Source organism: Choloepus didactylus, chromosome 6 (assembly GCF_015220235.1).
Source record: "Choloepus didactylus isolate mChoDid1 chromosome 6, mChoDid1.pri, whole genome shotgun sequence".
Lineage (NCBI taxonomy): Eukaryota > Metazoa > Chordata > Mammalia > Pilosa > Megalonychidae > Choloepus > Choloepus didactylus.
The window spans coordinates 91,091,026-91,105,275 of NC_051312.1; the positions used below are offsets into that span (position 1 = coordinate 91,091,026).

The following is a 14,250-nucleotide window of genomic DNA, read 5'->3' on the forward strand; positions in this document are numbered from 1 at the left end:
GCATTCTATGGCAAAATATGTGATTACCTTAAGGCTCTTGAGAGAAGTCACTCATCCTGGATCATCTAGGGGGTTCTAAATGCAATCACATGTATCCTTATATGAGAGAAGGTGAGGGAGATTAGACAGATACACAGAGGAGAAGGCGATGTGAAGACAAAGCAGAGGGAGATGCAGCCACAAACCAACAGGTGCTGAAAGCCCCCAGGAGCTGGAGGAGGCAACAACAGATTCTCCTGGAGCCTCCAGAGGGAGCAGAGCTGCACCTTGATTTCGGCTCACTGAAACAGAGTTCAGACTTCCGGCCTCCAGAACTGTGAACGAATAAATTTCTGTTTTAAGCCACAAGGTGTGCAGTAATCTGTTATAGCAGTTGTAGAGATCTGACACAGCTACAGCCCCTCTCAGGTGCACTGGGATGGTTCTACTTGTGGGTAAGTAACTCCAAGGCTCTCCATCACTTCCCACAACCACCAGGGCCCCTGATCTCACTCTCCCATCCCCAAGCTTCTCCAGGGCTGTGAGGCATTCTACAGGGCTCTCCCAGACCCATCTATCAGGACTTCCCTGAGTCATCCCTGCTCTAACACCCAGGACTTCAGCCTGGTGCAAGGAACACATTTGCCCCAGGCCCGCATAGAGGGAGGGTGCACATCCTCCAAGCTTCTGGAGTCCCACAGCCCCCCTCTGCTTTGTGGTTGCTGATCCCTGCACACGCCTTTCCTGGAGCAAAGCTGGGGGAGGCGGATGACCATGGGCCCTTCCTATCACCCACAGTCCCTCACCTTCCCTCCAACTCTCTTTCTCTTCTCAGGATATTCTTGTCAGCTCTGAGATCTCGGTTGTTTGACTTTTCATTGATTATTTCAATGTGTTGCTGTGTTCCAACCTTGAGAGCCAAGTGTCTGACTCCTCTACTGTCTGGATTCCTCTGCAGCATGAAGGCGCAATTCCCTGCAGCCTGGGCTAGAGGAGGGCACGGCGTTAGGGACTATGGGAAAAGGGGGAAAAAATAGTTTTCATCAACCAATAAGTACATATAAACTTATTTATAGTGTGTCTCTGCTGAAGATGACTTATTTAATATACATTGTTCATTCATTAACTTTGGACTCACAGCCAGTGGCACTGCAATTCATGCCTGAATGAAGCTTATCTAACACATGCATTTCTCCCTAAGACATATCACAACCTTCTTAGGCTTAGTGTTGCTAGACAGCGTTCAGCACTACGCCTGGGGGCCAGTTTAAACAGCAAACAACAGCAACAACAAAAACCACAAAAACGCAAAAAATATAGCACTAAATAGACTGCAGAAAGGATGTTTGTTTACAGCATGAGAGCTGAAACTTAGGCAGAATGTGGCCTTGTGTGACCTCTCAGCCAGGAACATGCAAGTTCGGAAACTCAAACTTTTTGCTATTCTGTGCATATTTGCAAAGAACTGTGAGTCTTGATCGGAGGATTAGGAATAAATTTTAGCAAGAAGACAAATTTGCAAATATGGAATCTATGAAAAGTGAGGATCAACTATAGAGAGAAAAAAGATAGGAAAGAAATACTACAAAAAAGGTTAAAAGTGTCTATCTTTTTCTTTGCGGTGCTCATCATGTACATTTTCCAAAATATCTAATGTGAGCATGTATTGTTTTTGTAATGAGGAAAAACAGTTATTTTTAAAGGAATTATTTAAAGGGCATAACATTAGAAAAAAAAAAAAAAAAACAGCAGGCATGAAAGAAACCAGGGCAGGAGTAAAGCTGGACCTGCCCAAATACTGAAGTGTCTGCTCTGGGTGGGGCACATGGTTTGCTTTCAGCTCCCCAGCAGCCAGCCCGTGAGAGAAATGGGGGCCACCATGTCCATGGGACTGAAACAGAACAACTGCTCATAAGCACTGCTATTCTTAGGACAGAAAGCAGACAGGAATTTCTGCCAAGGATCTGTTAGACACATATCACAGGGAGGGAACGAAAGCTCAGGATGGCAAAATGACTTGCCCAGCGATGCAGCGAGGAAGAGGTAGTGCTGGGATTTGAACTCAGAACTGCCCTGAGAAATGACCCCCAGCGGCTCCTTGGTTCATTCAGGGCAAAAGATGGCCCAGAGGCCCCGATGATGCAGCCCGTCAGGGCCCTGACCTGGTCCTCTAATGCTTTCCTGCTCTCTCCCTCCACCCCAACAAGCCGGGCAGGCTCCACATCAGGGCCTTTGTGGAGGCTCTCCCCCTAGCCACGAATGCTCACCCCAAGTATATGAGGTTGGCAAACTCCCTCACCCACCTCGGGCCTTTGCTCAAATGTCCCTTTCTGAGGAGGCCTGCACTGACCACCCTGTTTAAAATTGCAGTCCACCCCCCACCCCAACCAGGCCCTCTGCTTTACACTGCTCTATTTCTACCCCTAGCACCTGTCATCTTCCAACATTAGCTATGTTTACTGTTTGTCATCTCCTCCCTTTGCTAGAAGGCAAGCTCCTCAAGGACAAGAGTTTCTCACTTTTATTTACTGATGTTCCCTAAATGCCAAGGATAGGACCTGACACATAGCAGATGCTCAATAAGTATTTGTGGAGTGAATGAATGATGCACAGAGGACACTCCCCACATTACCTGGCACTCAGAGAACGTGGCTCCATTCACCTGCCGGCCTGCTTGGGAAGCTTGGAGCTGGGTCCACACCCCTGGCAGGTGCCAATAGGTCAGGTCCTCTTCTAGGCACTGGGGATGGCATAACTGGGCCAGACCCTGTCCTCGAGGGGCTCCCATTCTGATAGGGGATACATAGCAACTAACTTAGGACAAACAACAAGACAAACTTTTTATTAGAGAATGAAATCTGGGGAAAATTTATGTGCCAAAATGATGCTGGGCACTTTTACATGAGTTTTCTCACTAAATCCTCATAAGACCCACAGATAGGCATTAACATCCCCATTTGCAAGCAAGTAAACCGAGCCTCAGTGAGTCAGGTAAGCTGCCCAGGGTCACCCAACTAGCGAGTGGGTCATTCTGACCCAGGGAGATCTTGGGGGTTTGCAGTGAAGCCAGCAGCTGAAGGACGGGCCAGAAGAGAAGGCTGGACTGCACATGCAGGTGTGGGGACGTTCAGGATGTGTTTGGGTTGGAGAAGGGCAGGTCTGTCTGGCAGGCCATTGTCATCTATGCCCAGGTGGGGAGGAGTCCAGTGTCCAGCTTGGGGGTGATGTGTGCCCAGACTCACTGCCAAGAGAGGGTATGAAGCCTTGTAGTCATGGAAGCAGCATTGCCCCTGGGCCTCACCCCTCCCTGGACAGGCGCGGCTCTCTAACCTGGCTGTGGCTTCTCTGGCTTCTCAACAGTCACTCTGGCCATTTGGTCTGAGAGTCAAGCCCCTCCCTTCCCCCCACCCCAAAATCCTGGACACTTTCACTCAATCTGCCTGAGGTCCCCTAAAAAGCAAGCCGGACTCTTTTTTCCATGCTCCTTACCAGTTTGGACTTAAATGGGGCAACTGTCCTAGCATTTTTAGTCAGGATTATTCTTTATATACTCGATCTTTTATTTTAATGCTTAAATTATGATTATTATAAATTATATAAAGGCTAATATTGAGCACTAACCATGCACTTTTATATACCTTATTTAATCGTGTTCTTGTAACAGCTTTGCAAGGTAAGTAGTAAATCTCCATTTTACTGCAGACCCGTGATTTATAAAAGGTCACAGAGATTCAGTCCCTCACCCCTTTCTCCCTTCACTCATTCCCTCTTTAACCCTTTTCGAGCATCTCCCCTGTGCCAGCCTCAGAAAGTATAGATGGGATTTGAACACAGATCCCAGACTCCTTGGTTATTCCTTTGCAAGGTGACATTTATCATTGCCTTCGGTGTTGGGTGTTATATCCATGTCTTAACATTTAATTCTCATAACAGTGCACCAGAAGGGACACCATTGTCCCAATTTACAGGAAGGAAAATAATCCAGCGGGGCTGAATCTACATTTTTCATTCCCTCCTCAGGTTTCACATTCCATTCTCACTTTCTCTGCCTTGCCATCTAATTCTTGGATTCTCTTACATTCCTCTGGCTGGGTCTTGGGGTCTAATTCCTTTCAACTACAGCAGCCAGGGTATCTAATAGCTCAGCTCCGGGCAGACTGCGCAAGAGGCAGGGGCCAAGGGAAGGGAGAACAGGCAGAGGATAGCAGCCCCCTCAGGGAGCCCATGAGTGCAGCCCTTGTTTTCGGGTCTGCTCCCTGGCCAGGCCACTGGAGCAGCCCGGGGCAGGAAGGGGAGCCAGGCTGCCTCACACAGGGTGGGGGTGGGGTGTCCCCAGGCCGGAAGAGGGCCAGACTGACCCTGGCCATGGAGTATAGCCACTCCCTCCGCCTCCTTAGGAAAGCAATGCCGGGATAGTGCGGGCCCTGCATGCTCCCCCGACCATCCTGGCCCAGCCGCTGTCCTGGGGCACCCGGAAGGCTGAGGCCAAGCCCCTGACAGAGGGATGAGAGGTGGGGGTTCGGGTTTGCCAGGGCTGGCGCAGGTGTGATCCAGGGGCAGGAAGGGGCTTTCGGAGAAACTGAGTCCACTCCCAGCCTGGCTGGGGGAGAGTAAGGCCTGCAGAGGTGAAGGAGGCTGCTAGGGTGGAACAGAAGTCCTGATAGGGGAAAAAGGAAAGATGGACAGAGAGAAAGACAAGGAAAGAGGGACAGAGAGGGAATCACAGATGCAAACAGCAAGTAGAGAGACAGTGAGCAGAAAAAGAAACAAAGACAGAGCCAGAGGCACAGAGAATGAGCAACGATCGATTCAAACCCACAGAGAAGAAGGAGAGAGGGACAGAGAGACAGAGGTGGAGAACATGGACATTCAGAGACCCGGAGGGACGGGAGAGGCCTTGGGCAGTTCCCTGGCTGGGCTCCGGGAAAGCCGCAGTGGCCACACCCATCTAGAAGCAGTCAGAGTCTGCAAGGATGAGGGCCTGGGATGAAGCCAGGCATGAGCCATGTCCGGAAAGAGGAAACAGCAGGAATTTGCAAAGGCCTCAATGGGCAGAAGGGGCAAGGATGGGCAGAAGGGGCAGGGAAGGTACATTAAACTGCCTTCCCTGGTCTGGAATTTCTCAGTGAGGAGAGGGCAGAGGGACAATCTTGGGCTTTGCAGGAGAAAGACGGGGCTGGGCAGGGACATGAGACAGAAGCCCAGCTCCCCCACCCCCATCTTTTTATAGGCAGTGACCCTGGGAAAACGGAAGCCCAGGGAGGGAAAATGACTGGCCCAAGGTCACACAGCTTTCAGGTCTTCTTTAAATGCAGTTCTTCTCCCTCATTCATTTATTTTTTCTCTTATTTTTTCAATAGCCATTAACTGAGTGCCTACCCCGGGCTAAGCCCTGGGCTAGGTACTGAGGGTACGCTGATGAATATCAGATGGTCACCCCCCACCCCCCACCCCAGCTCACAGTCCGATGGGGGAGGCAGGTAGACGACAGTGCACTAAGTGCTGTGATAAAGGGAAGTTCCTGGGTGTGGCAGCCAGTCTGGGGGGTCAAGGGCGGCTCCCTGAGGAGGGTTACCAGGGTTAGGTACTGAGAGGTGTGAAGGAACCAGCAGGAGGAGAGGGGAGGCAGAGCAGGCCAGGCAGACGGAACCAAGTGCATGACATCCGGGTCACAAACTTCAGCTCACCAGGCGCTCCAATGTGCAAGGAAGCTGTAATTATTTTGTTTGTAACTAATCTGATCTTCCTCAACCCCCGCCCTTAATTAGCAGGGAAAAATTACATAATGTCATCATCCAGTCTGGTTTAAAGCTTGGTCTGATCTGACCGTTTAAACAGTCTCATTAGATGGTGTTCAGTCTGTGACATATAAAAATGCTCCAACCCTCAGGTAGCCTCCACCTCCTCTGCAGCTGGGGGTGAAGGGGGTGGGGGGAGGCACAGGAGTAATCAGGCAGGTGCAAGGTCACCCTGAGGATGCATCTGCCTCTCCAGGGTGATCCTGTACCTGCCTGGCTGCTGGGCTCCTTACACTGAGGTCTCCAGCTGGTGAAATCTAGCATCTTCCTTCAGCCCAGGCCAGGCCCCAAGTGGTGTCTCTGGTGGTGATCCAGCTACACCGGGCTCCTGGACCTGCAGAACCAGAGCCTCTGCCACGTTTCCCACCTGGCTCCCTGCCTGGTGGTCTCTCCTCAGCCTCTGCTGCTCAGGCCCTTTACCCTTCCAGGACTGCTAACTCTTAGGCTCTCAATCAGCACCCAGGTCACTTGGAACCCAGTGCAGCTGGAGAAACCAAACTCTTGGGCCTCCCTCTATTGGACCACACCATGAGTCCAAGTTTGCACGGCCAAACTCTCCTGTTGCTGCATAGTATTCCAGAGTTTGTATCAGTTTTTAAACATCCCCTATTCTTGTATGGTTTCCTCCCATTTTTCACTATGGTAAGCAATGCTGCAATAAACATCTGTGTACCTTCCTCTTTGTGCACATATGCAAGTATTTCTCTGGGGTAGATACCAAGAGGTGAAATTGCTGGGTCAAAGACACAAAGCTACATGTGATTTTAATTCTGACAGTCTGTCATTTGGCCTCCAAAAAGACCACTTCCGAACAACTTTTATCAACTTTGGATATCATCAGTATTTTTCAAAGTTTGTCAATCTTATAGATGAAAACTAATTTCCCAATCATGTTGTTTTAAACTTGCATTCTCCTGATGACCAGGAAGGCAGGCATCTTTGCATGCATAGATCCTTTTTATTTCTTTTGTGACTTTCCTGTTCAAACACTTTGTTCAGTTTTCTATTGGGTCATCTGACTTTTTCTTCTTGATTTTTCTATTGATTTTTCTATTTTCCAAAGATCTCTTCTCATATATGGGCAAATATTTCTCTTGATTTGCCATTTTTTGTTTTAATAAGAGACATTATGCAGTCAAATGAAGCAAAGCTATCCTTCAGAGCTGTTGTCTTTTATTTTTCTAAATTAAAATTAAAATATGCTCAGGTCCCCAATCTGGTCTCTCTCTCTTGAGGAGAAACCCCCTGAATTGTCCCCCACACAGTGAGGGGGAGTCAGTCCAACTCTCACAGCCAGTGGGCCAGCATCGGTGCCCAAGCAGCCCCTGCTACCATCACTCCTCCTCGCAACCTGGCATTACTGCCATGCAAACCTGGCCCCCAGGATCTGATGGCCAAGGAGGGTCCCTCTGCCAGACCACTGTGGTATTCCAAGGGGTCATCCCACTGCCTCCACACCAAGCTCGGGCAAGGGTGCACCGTTCCTGGGCTCCTTGACTGGAGGCACTGTCTGCTTGGCCCAAGGCCGTAGGCACTCCTGGCAGGGAGCGGGTTGACCTCCACCCTCTCGTGGGTTAGAATTCTGTCCCCTTCCCTCCTCTGGGTCCACTCAGGGGTCTGGCAGCTTTTCCTTTCCAGCCCACGGAACGCACTCCCTTTCCCTGACTCCACTGCTGATCCCGCTCAGGAACGGCTTTCCCCCTGCCGCCTCCCCCACTCCTTTTAAAGAGTGGCATGTTTCCCACGAGTGGAGCAGAAGTTGACTCCCTGACGTCAGCCTCACTCGCCGTCAGCCCCTCACACCCTGACAGCCCAAGCCCCAGAGCTGAGCAGCTCCTGGGGGTCGGCATTCTCAGTTTCCATTCCCAGGCAACTCCCCAGGGTGCAGGCTGTCCCCGAGCTGGGTTCAGGTTTCTCCTGGTGTCTGCCCCCTCAGGATCCCTGGACCACCACCCCCTTCCCAAAGGAGGACCCCCCCTCTCTCCTCGGACAGCAGGGGCCCCTCCCTGCAGCAACTTTCTAGGGAAGGCCAGGCTCAGGGATTCAAAGGTCATTTTCTGCCTGTAACTTCTCAATTAAAGAAAATATAATTCCTTGCAGGGCATTCCTTCTGATGGGGCACCCACTGCCCATCTGAATTCTAGGAGGAGCCTTAAGGTGCATGTAGATATTCAGAGTTGCAGCCATCATAAGACGGGAGGGACCACCGGGCCTGAAACCCACCCCACGTTCCCCCTTCCATTGTGCCTTTCCTGGGCTATTCCTTCAAAAGGCCAATATATGCAGCAGCTTATGTTTCAGGGTGAATTAGCTTATCACTGGGCTCCCTTGTGACAAAGAAGACCACGACAACCACACAACCCTGATCATCTGGGGACATCCTGATTCTAAATATTTAACTATTACACTAACTAATATCTGTATAATCAAAGTTTATACTCCCTTTATGTCGTTCTGTTCTTTTCAACAAAAGGATTTGCTAAGGATGCGACTACACGCAGTTTAATTTGTATGCCTTAATACGTAATGCTGTCCCAGCCCCTGAGCTAGTGCTGGGGACACATGAGCAAAGACACTGTCCCTCCAAGTCGGCACTCAGAGCTACGGGGAATGACAGGTGGCAACAACCAAACCTGGCAGAAGAGCAAATACCGGAACAGAGGTTTGCACCAAGGGCTGCAGAGCCAGCCCTTGCTGCCCAAGGAGGAGGGGAAGGTCCTGCAGGACCTCTGGGATTAGCCGGGTGGGACAGACTGACAAGGGTATTTCAGACAGATGGACCAGCTGTGCAAAAGCCCAGAAGCCAGACAGAGCATCTTGTCTTTGGGGAATGGCAAGTACCTTGGAACTCTTAGGGTCAGAGGAGACGGGGTGTGGGGGTGGGAGGAAGGCAGCCAGGCGGGTCTTGAAAGGTCTTGCATTTCCCAGTCTAGAGAGTTTGTGGGTTTTATCTTGAATGGGGTCAAGAGCCCATGGAGGATTTATTTACTTTTACTTTTTATTCATGTTTAATATACATAATGAAAAATGTTCATATTGTAAGGGTATATCTTGATGAGTTTTTGCAATACATGATTGTAGCCAGCAGGCAGCTCAAAATATGGACCATTTCCAGCACCCAAAGCCTCCCTGAGGCCCCTTCCAGTCACTGCCTCTCCCTCCCACCACAAGGCTAACCACTCTCCTGTCCTCTTATACATTGGTTAGTTTTGCCTATTTTTGAACTTTCTATAAATGGAATCATATATGAACTGTGCTGCATCTTTTTTTTTTTTTTTTTTTTCAACAATGTGTTTGTTAGCTTCATCAACATTGTTTCTGGAGCAGTAGCTTGTGTGAAGCCATCGCAATCTTTCCGCTAATTCTGCTGTTGGTAGACCTTTGGGTAGCATCCAGTTGTTGGCTATTATGCAAAGTACTGCAAACATCTTTGTTCATGTCTTTGGGTGCATGTGAGTACACACTTCTGTTGAGAATATTCTTGAGAATAGAATTGCTGAGTCAGAGAGTGTGCACGTTTAGCTTTAACACGTGATACCAAATAGCGTCTGTAGATGGAGGGTTTAAACAAGGAGGAGGCAAGACCAGGCCTGGGTGTTGGCAGCCCCTCTCTGGTCTGTTTGAGTGTGAGGAGCACAGGGACATCCCAGGGGAGCCATCCTGAGGCTAGTGGGTGCCGGGTCTGCTGCTGGGGAGACTCCCAGCCAGGTTGGGAGTGGTGCCAGCAGGGAGGACAGAGAGTGTAGGGTGAAGAAAAATAGGGGCCAGGGCTGGGCCTTGGACACAGCCATGGTGAGGGAGCCTTGGAGAAGAGAAGTTTCCAGAGCCAAGAAGGTCCAGTCTAGGGAAGAAAGAAAAACTTGCCAGAGGAGAGGGAGGGAATAATGGACAGAAAGCAGGGAGTGTTGGAAGAAGGAGATAGATCTAGAGCATCAAAGACACTAAGAGGGTCAGTGAGTGACAAATGCCCAAGAAGCTTGCCGGGGCCCTTGTGGAGGGCAGGGCTGGTGGGATAGGTGTGCCCACCAGGCTGCAAGAGGAGGAGGCAGGAGAGAGCCGGGGGGAGACCTCAGAGCCCAGTGCTGTGGCTGGAAGCACAGTGTGCTCTCACTGAAGTCATCCCACCTGGAGGCTGGAGCCCACCTTCCCCCTCTGTCCTCCACACCTTCCCACCCTTGAGGTTCAGGAGGAACCGTCCCCTCTGTTCCAACTAATAAAGACTTCCCATGGCCCGTGTGCTGCAGAGTGGGGGAATGGAGAAGAATGTGGAGATTCAAGGAGATTACAAGTCTGAAGAGCCAGTCAGGCAATTTTCTCAAATCTCCCATTGTTCATCTGAAGCTTAAAGGTTATTAGAGGGTGTGGAAATGGGAATAGCTTCATGGGATCAGGATAGAGAATAAAGGGTTGCCCCATGCCTTGTTCCTGGGCACAAAGAAACCTTCATCACTGTCCACACCCTCTCCTCCCTGGGGCCATCCTGCCCTTCAAGTTCACCAGGTGTGGCCACCTCATGCCAACCCCAATACTATGATTTTAGCCCCAGATTGAGTATTAAGCCAGGCCCTGTGCCAAATGCTTCTCACACAGCACCTCGTTTAAATTCACAACAACCCGAAGAAGGCAAAGGGTTTCATCATCTCATTTTACAGGGGAGGGAACTGAAAATTGGGGGAGTAAAATGACTTACTCAAGATTACCCAGGCAGGAGGCTGCAGGGACTGACTCCAAAGCCCCTGCGTGCTCCTGACCCCAGTCTCCAAAGACCCAGGCTCTGTGAACCTGGGAGTCAGGATGTTGGCCACTCGCTGCATCCCTGGGGAAACCCCAGACCTTCCTCTTTCCTCTGCACTTCCCGAAAGGAGTTCTATTGTGTGTTGGGGTGGTGTTTACTACTGGCTGAACAACCTTGAGCAAGTCATTTCCCTTCTTAGAGCCTCGGTTTCCTCCTCTATAAAATGGGGATAATAATCTAACCTCCCTGGGCAGTGGTGAAGGTGAATGGAAACAGGGCCTTTCCCAGAGTACACAGCCTGTCTTTCTCTCCTCCAGTTTCCATGCTTGGTCCACCCCTCCCTTTCCCACCAGCAGGGCCGGTGCATCCAGAGATGGTCTTTGCTGTGAGATCTCAATAAAGGCTCATGCTTCCTTTGATTGACCCAGAATATTTCCCCAGCACCCCCCTCACCTTTCAGCCCAACAGGCCCCTTGCCCCAAGACACTGAACAACACAGCAGGAAGCCCAGCTTGATGGCCTCTTGGCTCACAGTGGATGAACCAGGCAGTTCAAGTGGCTACCAAACAGGTTAACTGCAGAAGTCCCTGTCTGAAACACACCCAGACTCAGGGACTAAAGGGCCTGTAGCACCTGATGGGTCCTCATTCAATGTGATGTTTTTTTTAATCTGATGAGGTTCCTTGTATGAGCCCATGCACACACACATTCTCCCATGCAAGCCTCAGTCACGCTTAGGCTCACAGTTACACACAGAACCACACATAACAAAGCCGGGAATACAGAACCCAAGGAGTCATCTGCTACCATATGGGGTGAGGGCACATTTGGCAGGCGGTGGGCAGGATGCCGATCTCAGTTGTGTGGGAAATGTGGTCCTGCATGAGTGTGATTCGTTTTCAGCCCCACTCCAAAAAGGGAAGTGACGCCTCCAGACAGAAGGGGCCTTGAGGTTCCTCCCCCCAGGGCACAAAAGAAATTAAGCTTGAGGATTACACTTCTGCGCCCCTGAACAGGGCTGGGTGGTACAGCCCATCTCTGTCTCCTACCTGGCCCTCGGTAGTGGACTATGATCCACTCCACTCTATTGCTGCTGCCACCAACACCATTTGATTTTTTTCTACCAGCAGGCCTTGGGTAGAAGCTTGCATTCTGCGGGAGACAGAAGTCCCAAAAATAGGGTTAAGGAGAGGTGAAGGGGATGCAGAATGGTCTTCTTTTATCGCCAAGCCTTCTCCCCATTCCATTCCAGTGTACTCATTCCCCTGGGCCTCAGTTTCCCCCACTGATAAAATGGGAGAGCTGGGCCTGATGAGTCCAAGGCACAGGCTTCCCTCTGTGCATGGGTATCTATTGCTCCCAGATTGTTCATCCACAGAAACCAAGATAATAAATGATTTTTGTTTCAAGCACTAAATTTGGGATAATTTGTTACACAGTGATAGATAACTAATGCAAATCTTACCTGTTTTGAGGCCCAAATGAGGCCCTGGAGGCAGAAATGCCCCATAACCCAGGAGGTGGGGTGCACACTCGTGGCACACGGAAGAGGCCAAACCTCGGGGGTGGTGCGGGGGTAGGTGACAGGAGGTAAAAGCCTCCTCCCAGACTCACAGAACCTGAACAGGAGGCTAAGTGGCCTCTATACTGCTAGGGAGGCAACCAGGAGGGCGGCAGGGACCCCTTTAAGGGAGCACAGCTGAGCTGAAACAGAAGCCAGGTCTTTGATGCGTGGATTCTGCCCATCTCCACATGCACTTCAGGATCCCTGGAAGGTACAGGGTTGTGCTTTGCTCCTCTGTGGCTGGAGCTGTTTCTTCATCATAAGATTATGCCATTAAGGAGACTGAATTACTGAGTCCCAAAAAGGACCCCTAGTCCCCTGTCTATAGGCTGAGCCAGCCCCCATCCCCAAAAGGCAAATAGAATCCTAAGAATTATAGGTCAAATCAGTAAATTCCCAGCAAACAGGTTTCCTGCTGGTTAGACTGGCTTCCATCTCACCTGAGCCCCAGGACCATCGGAGGAGCAGGCAGCCCAGATCACCTCTCAGGATGAAAGTGATGCCAGATCACTCAGTGGTGTGTGGGCAACTCAAGGGCAGGAGCTGTGTCCCACTCCTCCTGGCTCATGTTCAAGTCCTAACCACCAGTCCGGTGGGGGTGGACTCATTGTGAATAGGATCTTCAAAGGCTCTCTGACAGTGAGTCCAAACTGAATCAGGATGGGCCTTAATCCATATGTCTGGAGTCCTTACAGGCAGAGGAAATTTGGGTGCAGTCAGTAAGAGTCAGAAGGAGACAGATGGATTAAGGCAGAGTGTGACAGAGGCAGAGAACGAGTTATGGATTGCTGGCAAGCCACCACAGAACACACAGACTTGGGAGAAAGTATGGTCCTGCCAAAACCTTGATTTTGGACTTCAAGCCTCCAAAACTGTGAGATAATAAATTCCTATGTTTTAAGCCAATCAGTCCATGACATTTGTTATAGTATCTCTGGCAAACCAAGATAGATGGATAATTGGTCAAATGGATGACTGGATGGATGGATGGAGCTTGTACGATGCAGTGGTGAAAAGCCCCAGTTTTGAAGCTTGGATTTGCATCCTAGCTCTACCACTTACTAGATGGATGAAATTGGATTATTATTCCCATGGAATATAATTTCTCTTAAGATTTCGTTTTCTCAGCTATAAAACTGGAATAAATAGTAACTTACTCATGGGGCTGGTGTGAAGCTCAAATGCGATAATAAATGCAAAGAGCTAAGCTTCATGCCTGGAACACGAGAAACACTCAATAAACGGTCACTGTTGCTACGGTGGCTGGTCAGCCAAATGCCCAGATGGTAAGATGGAGGTTGCACTGTCTCCCCTCAGCTTGAGCCATGAATGAGGAGGTCAACTCAGGTTGTGGAGTATAATATCTTAGTTCTTTCCCTAGGGGCCATCAGACTCTCTCCTTCCTTCCCCGAGCCTGGCTTTGGAGAGCTCTGGCTTTGTTCTCCCTCCTCCCCTCTGAGCTGGGGTGGGTGGTCACATTTCTGTCTCTTGCTAAGGGTGCCCATGGTCCTGGGTCACCAGATCTCTGGATTAGGTATGTAGGAAGTGTTCTAGTTTTCTAATGCTGCCAGAATGCAACACACCAGAGATGGATTGGCTTTTATAAAAGGGGGTTTATTTGGTTACACAGTTATGTCTTAAGGCCATAAATTGTCCAAGGTAACACGTCAGCTATCGGGTATCTTCACTAGAGGATGGCCAATGGTGTCTGGAAAACCTTTGTTACTGGAAAGGCACGTGGCTGGCATCTGCTCCAAAGTTCTGGTTTCAAAATGGCTTTCTCCCAGGACATTCCTCTCTAGGCTGAAGTTCCTCAAAAATGTCACTCCTGGATGCACTTGGGGTATCTATCCTCTCTTAGCTTCTCTGGAGCAAGAGTCTGCTTTCAACAGCTGTCTTCAAAATGTCTCTCATCTGCAGCTCCTGTGCTTTCTTCAGTGTCCCTCTTGGCTGTAGCTCCTCTTCAGAATGTCACTCTCAGCTGCACTGAGTTGCCTCTGCCCCTCAGCTCATTTATATGGTTCCACTGATCAAGGCCCACCCTAAATGGGTGGGGCCATGCTCCCATGGAAATTATCTCATCAGAGTTATCACCTACAGTTGGGTGGGGCACATCTCCAAAGAAACACTCAAAGAAATCTTATCAAAACTGATAACGTCTGCCCACACAAGAT

The 14,250-nt window shown here is 49.9% G+C and overlaps 1 long non-coding RNA gene across 1 annotated transcript; it reads right to left on the minus strand.

Moving 5' to 3' along the window:
- Window positions 1-249: 249 nt before the first annotated feature.
- Window positions 250-2,655, minus strand: LOC119536581. Its single transcript, XR_005217405.1, has 3 exons — window positions 2,612-2,655; window positions 786-991; window positions 250-314 (listed from the first exon to the last, which is right to left on the minus strand). It is a non-coding gene; the product is annotated as an uncharacterized LOC119536581 (long non-coding RNA).
- Window positions 2,656-14,250: the final 11,595 nt, after the last annotated feature.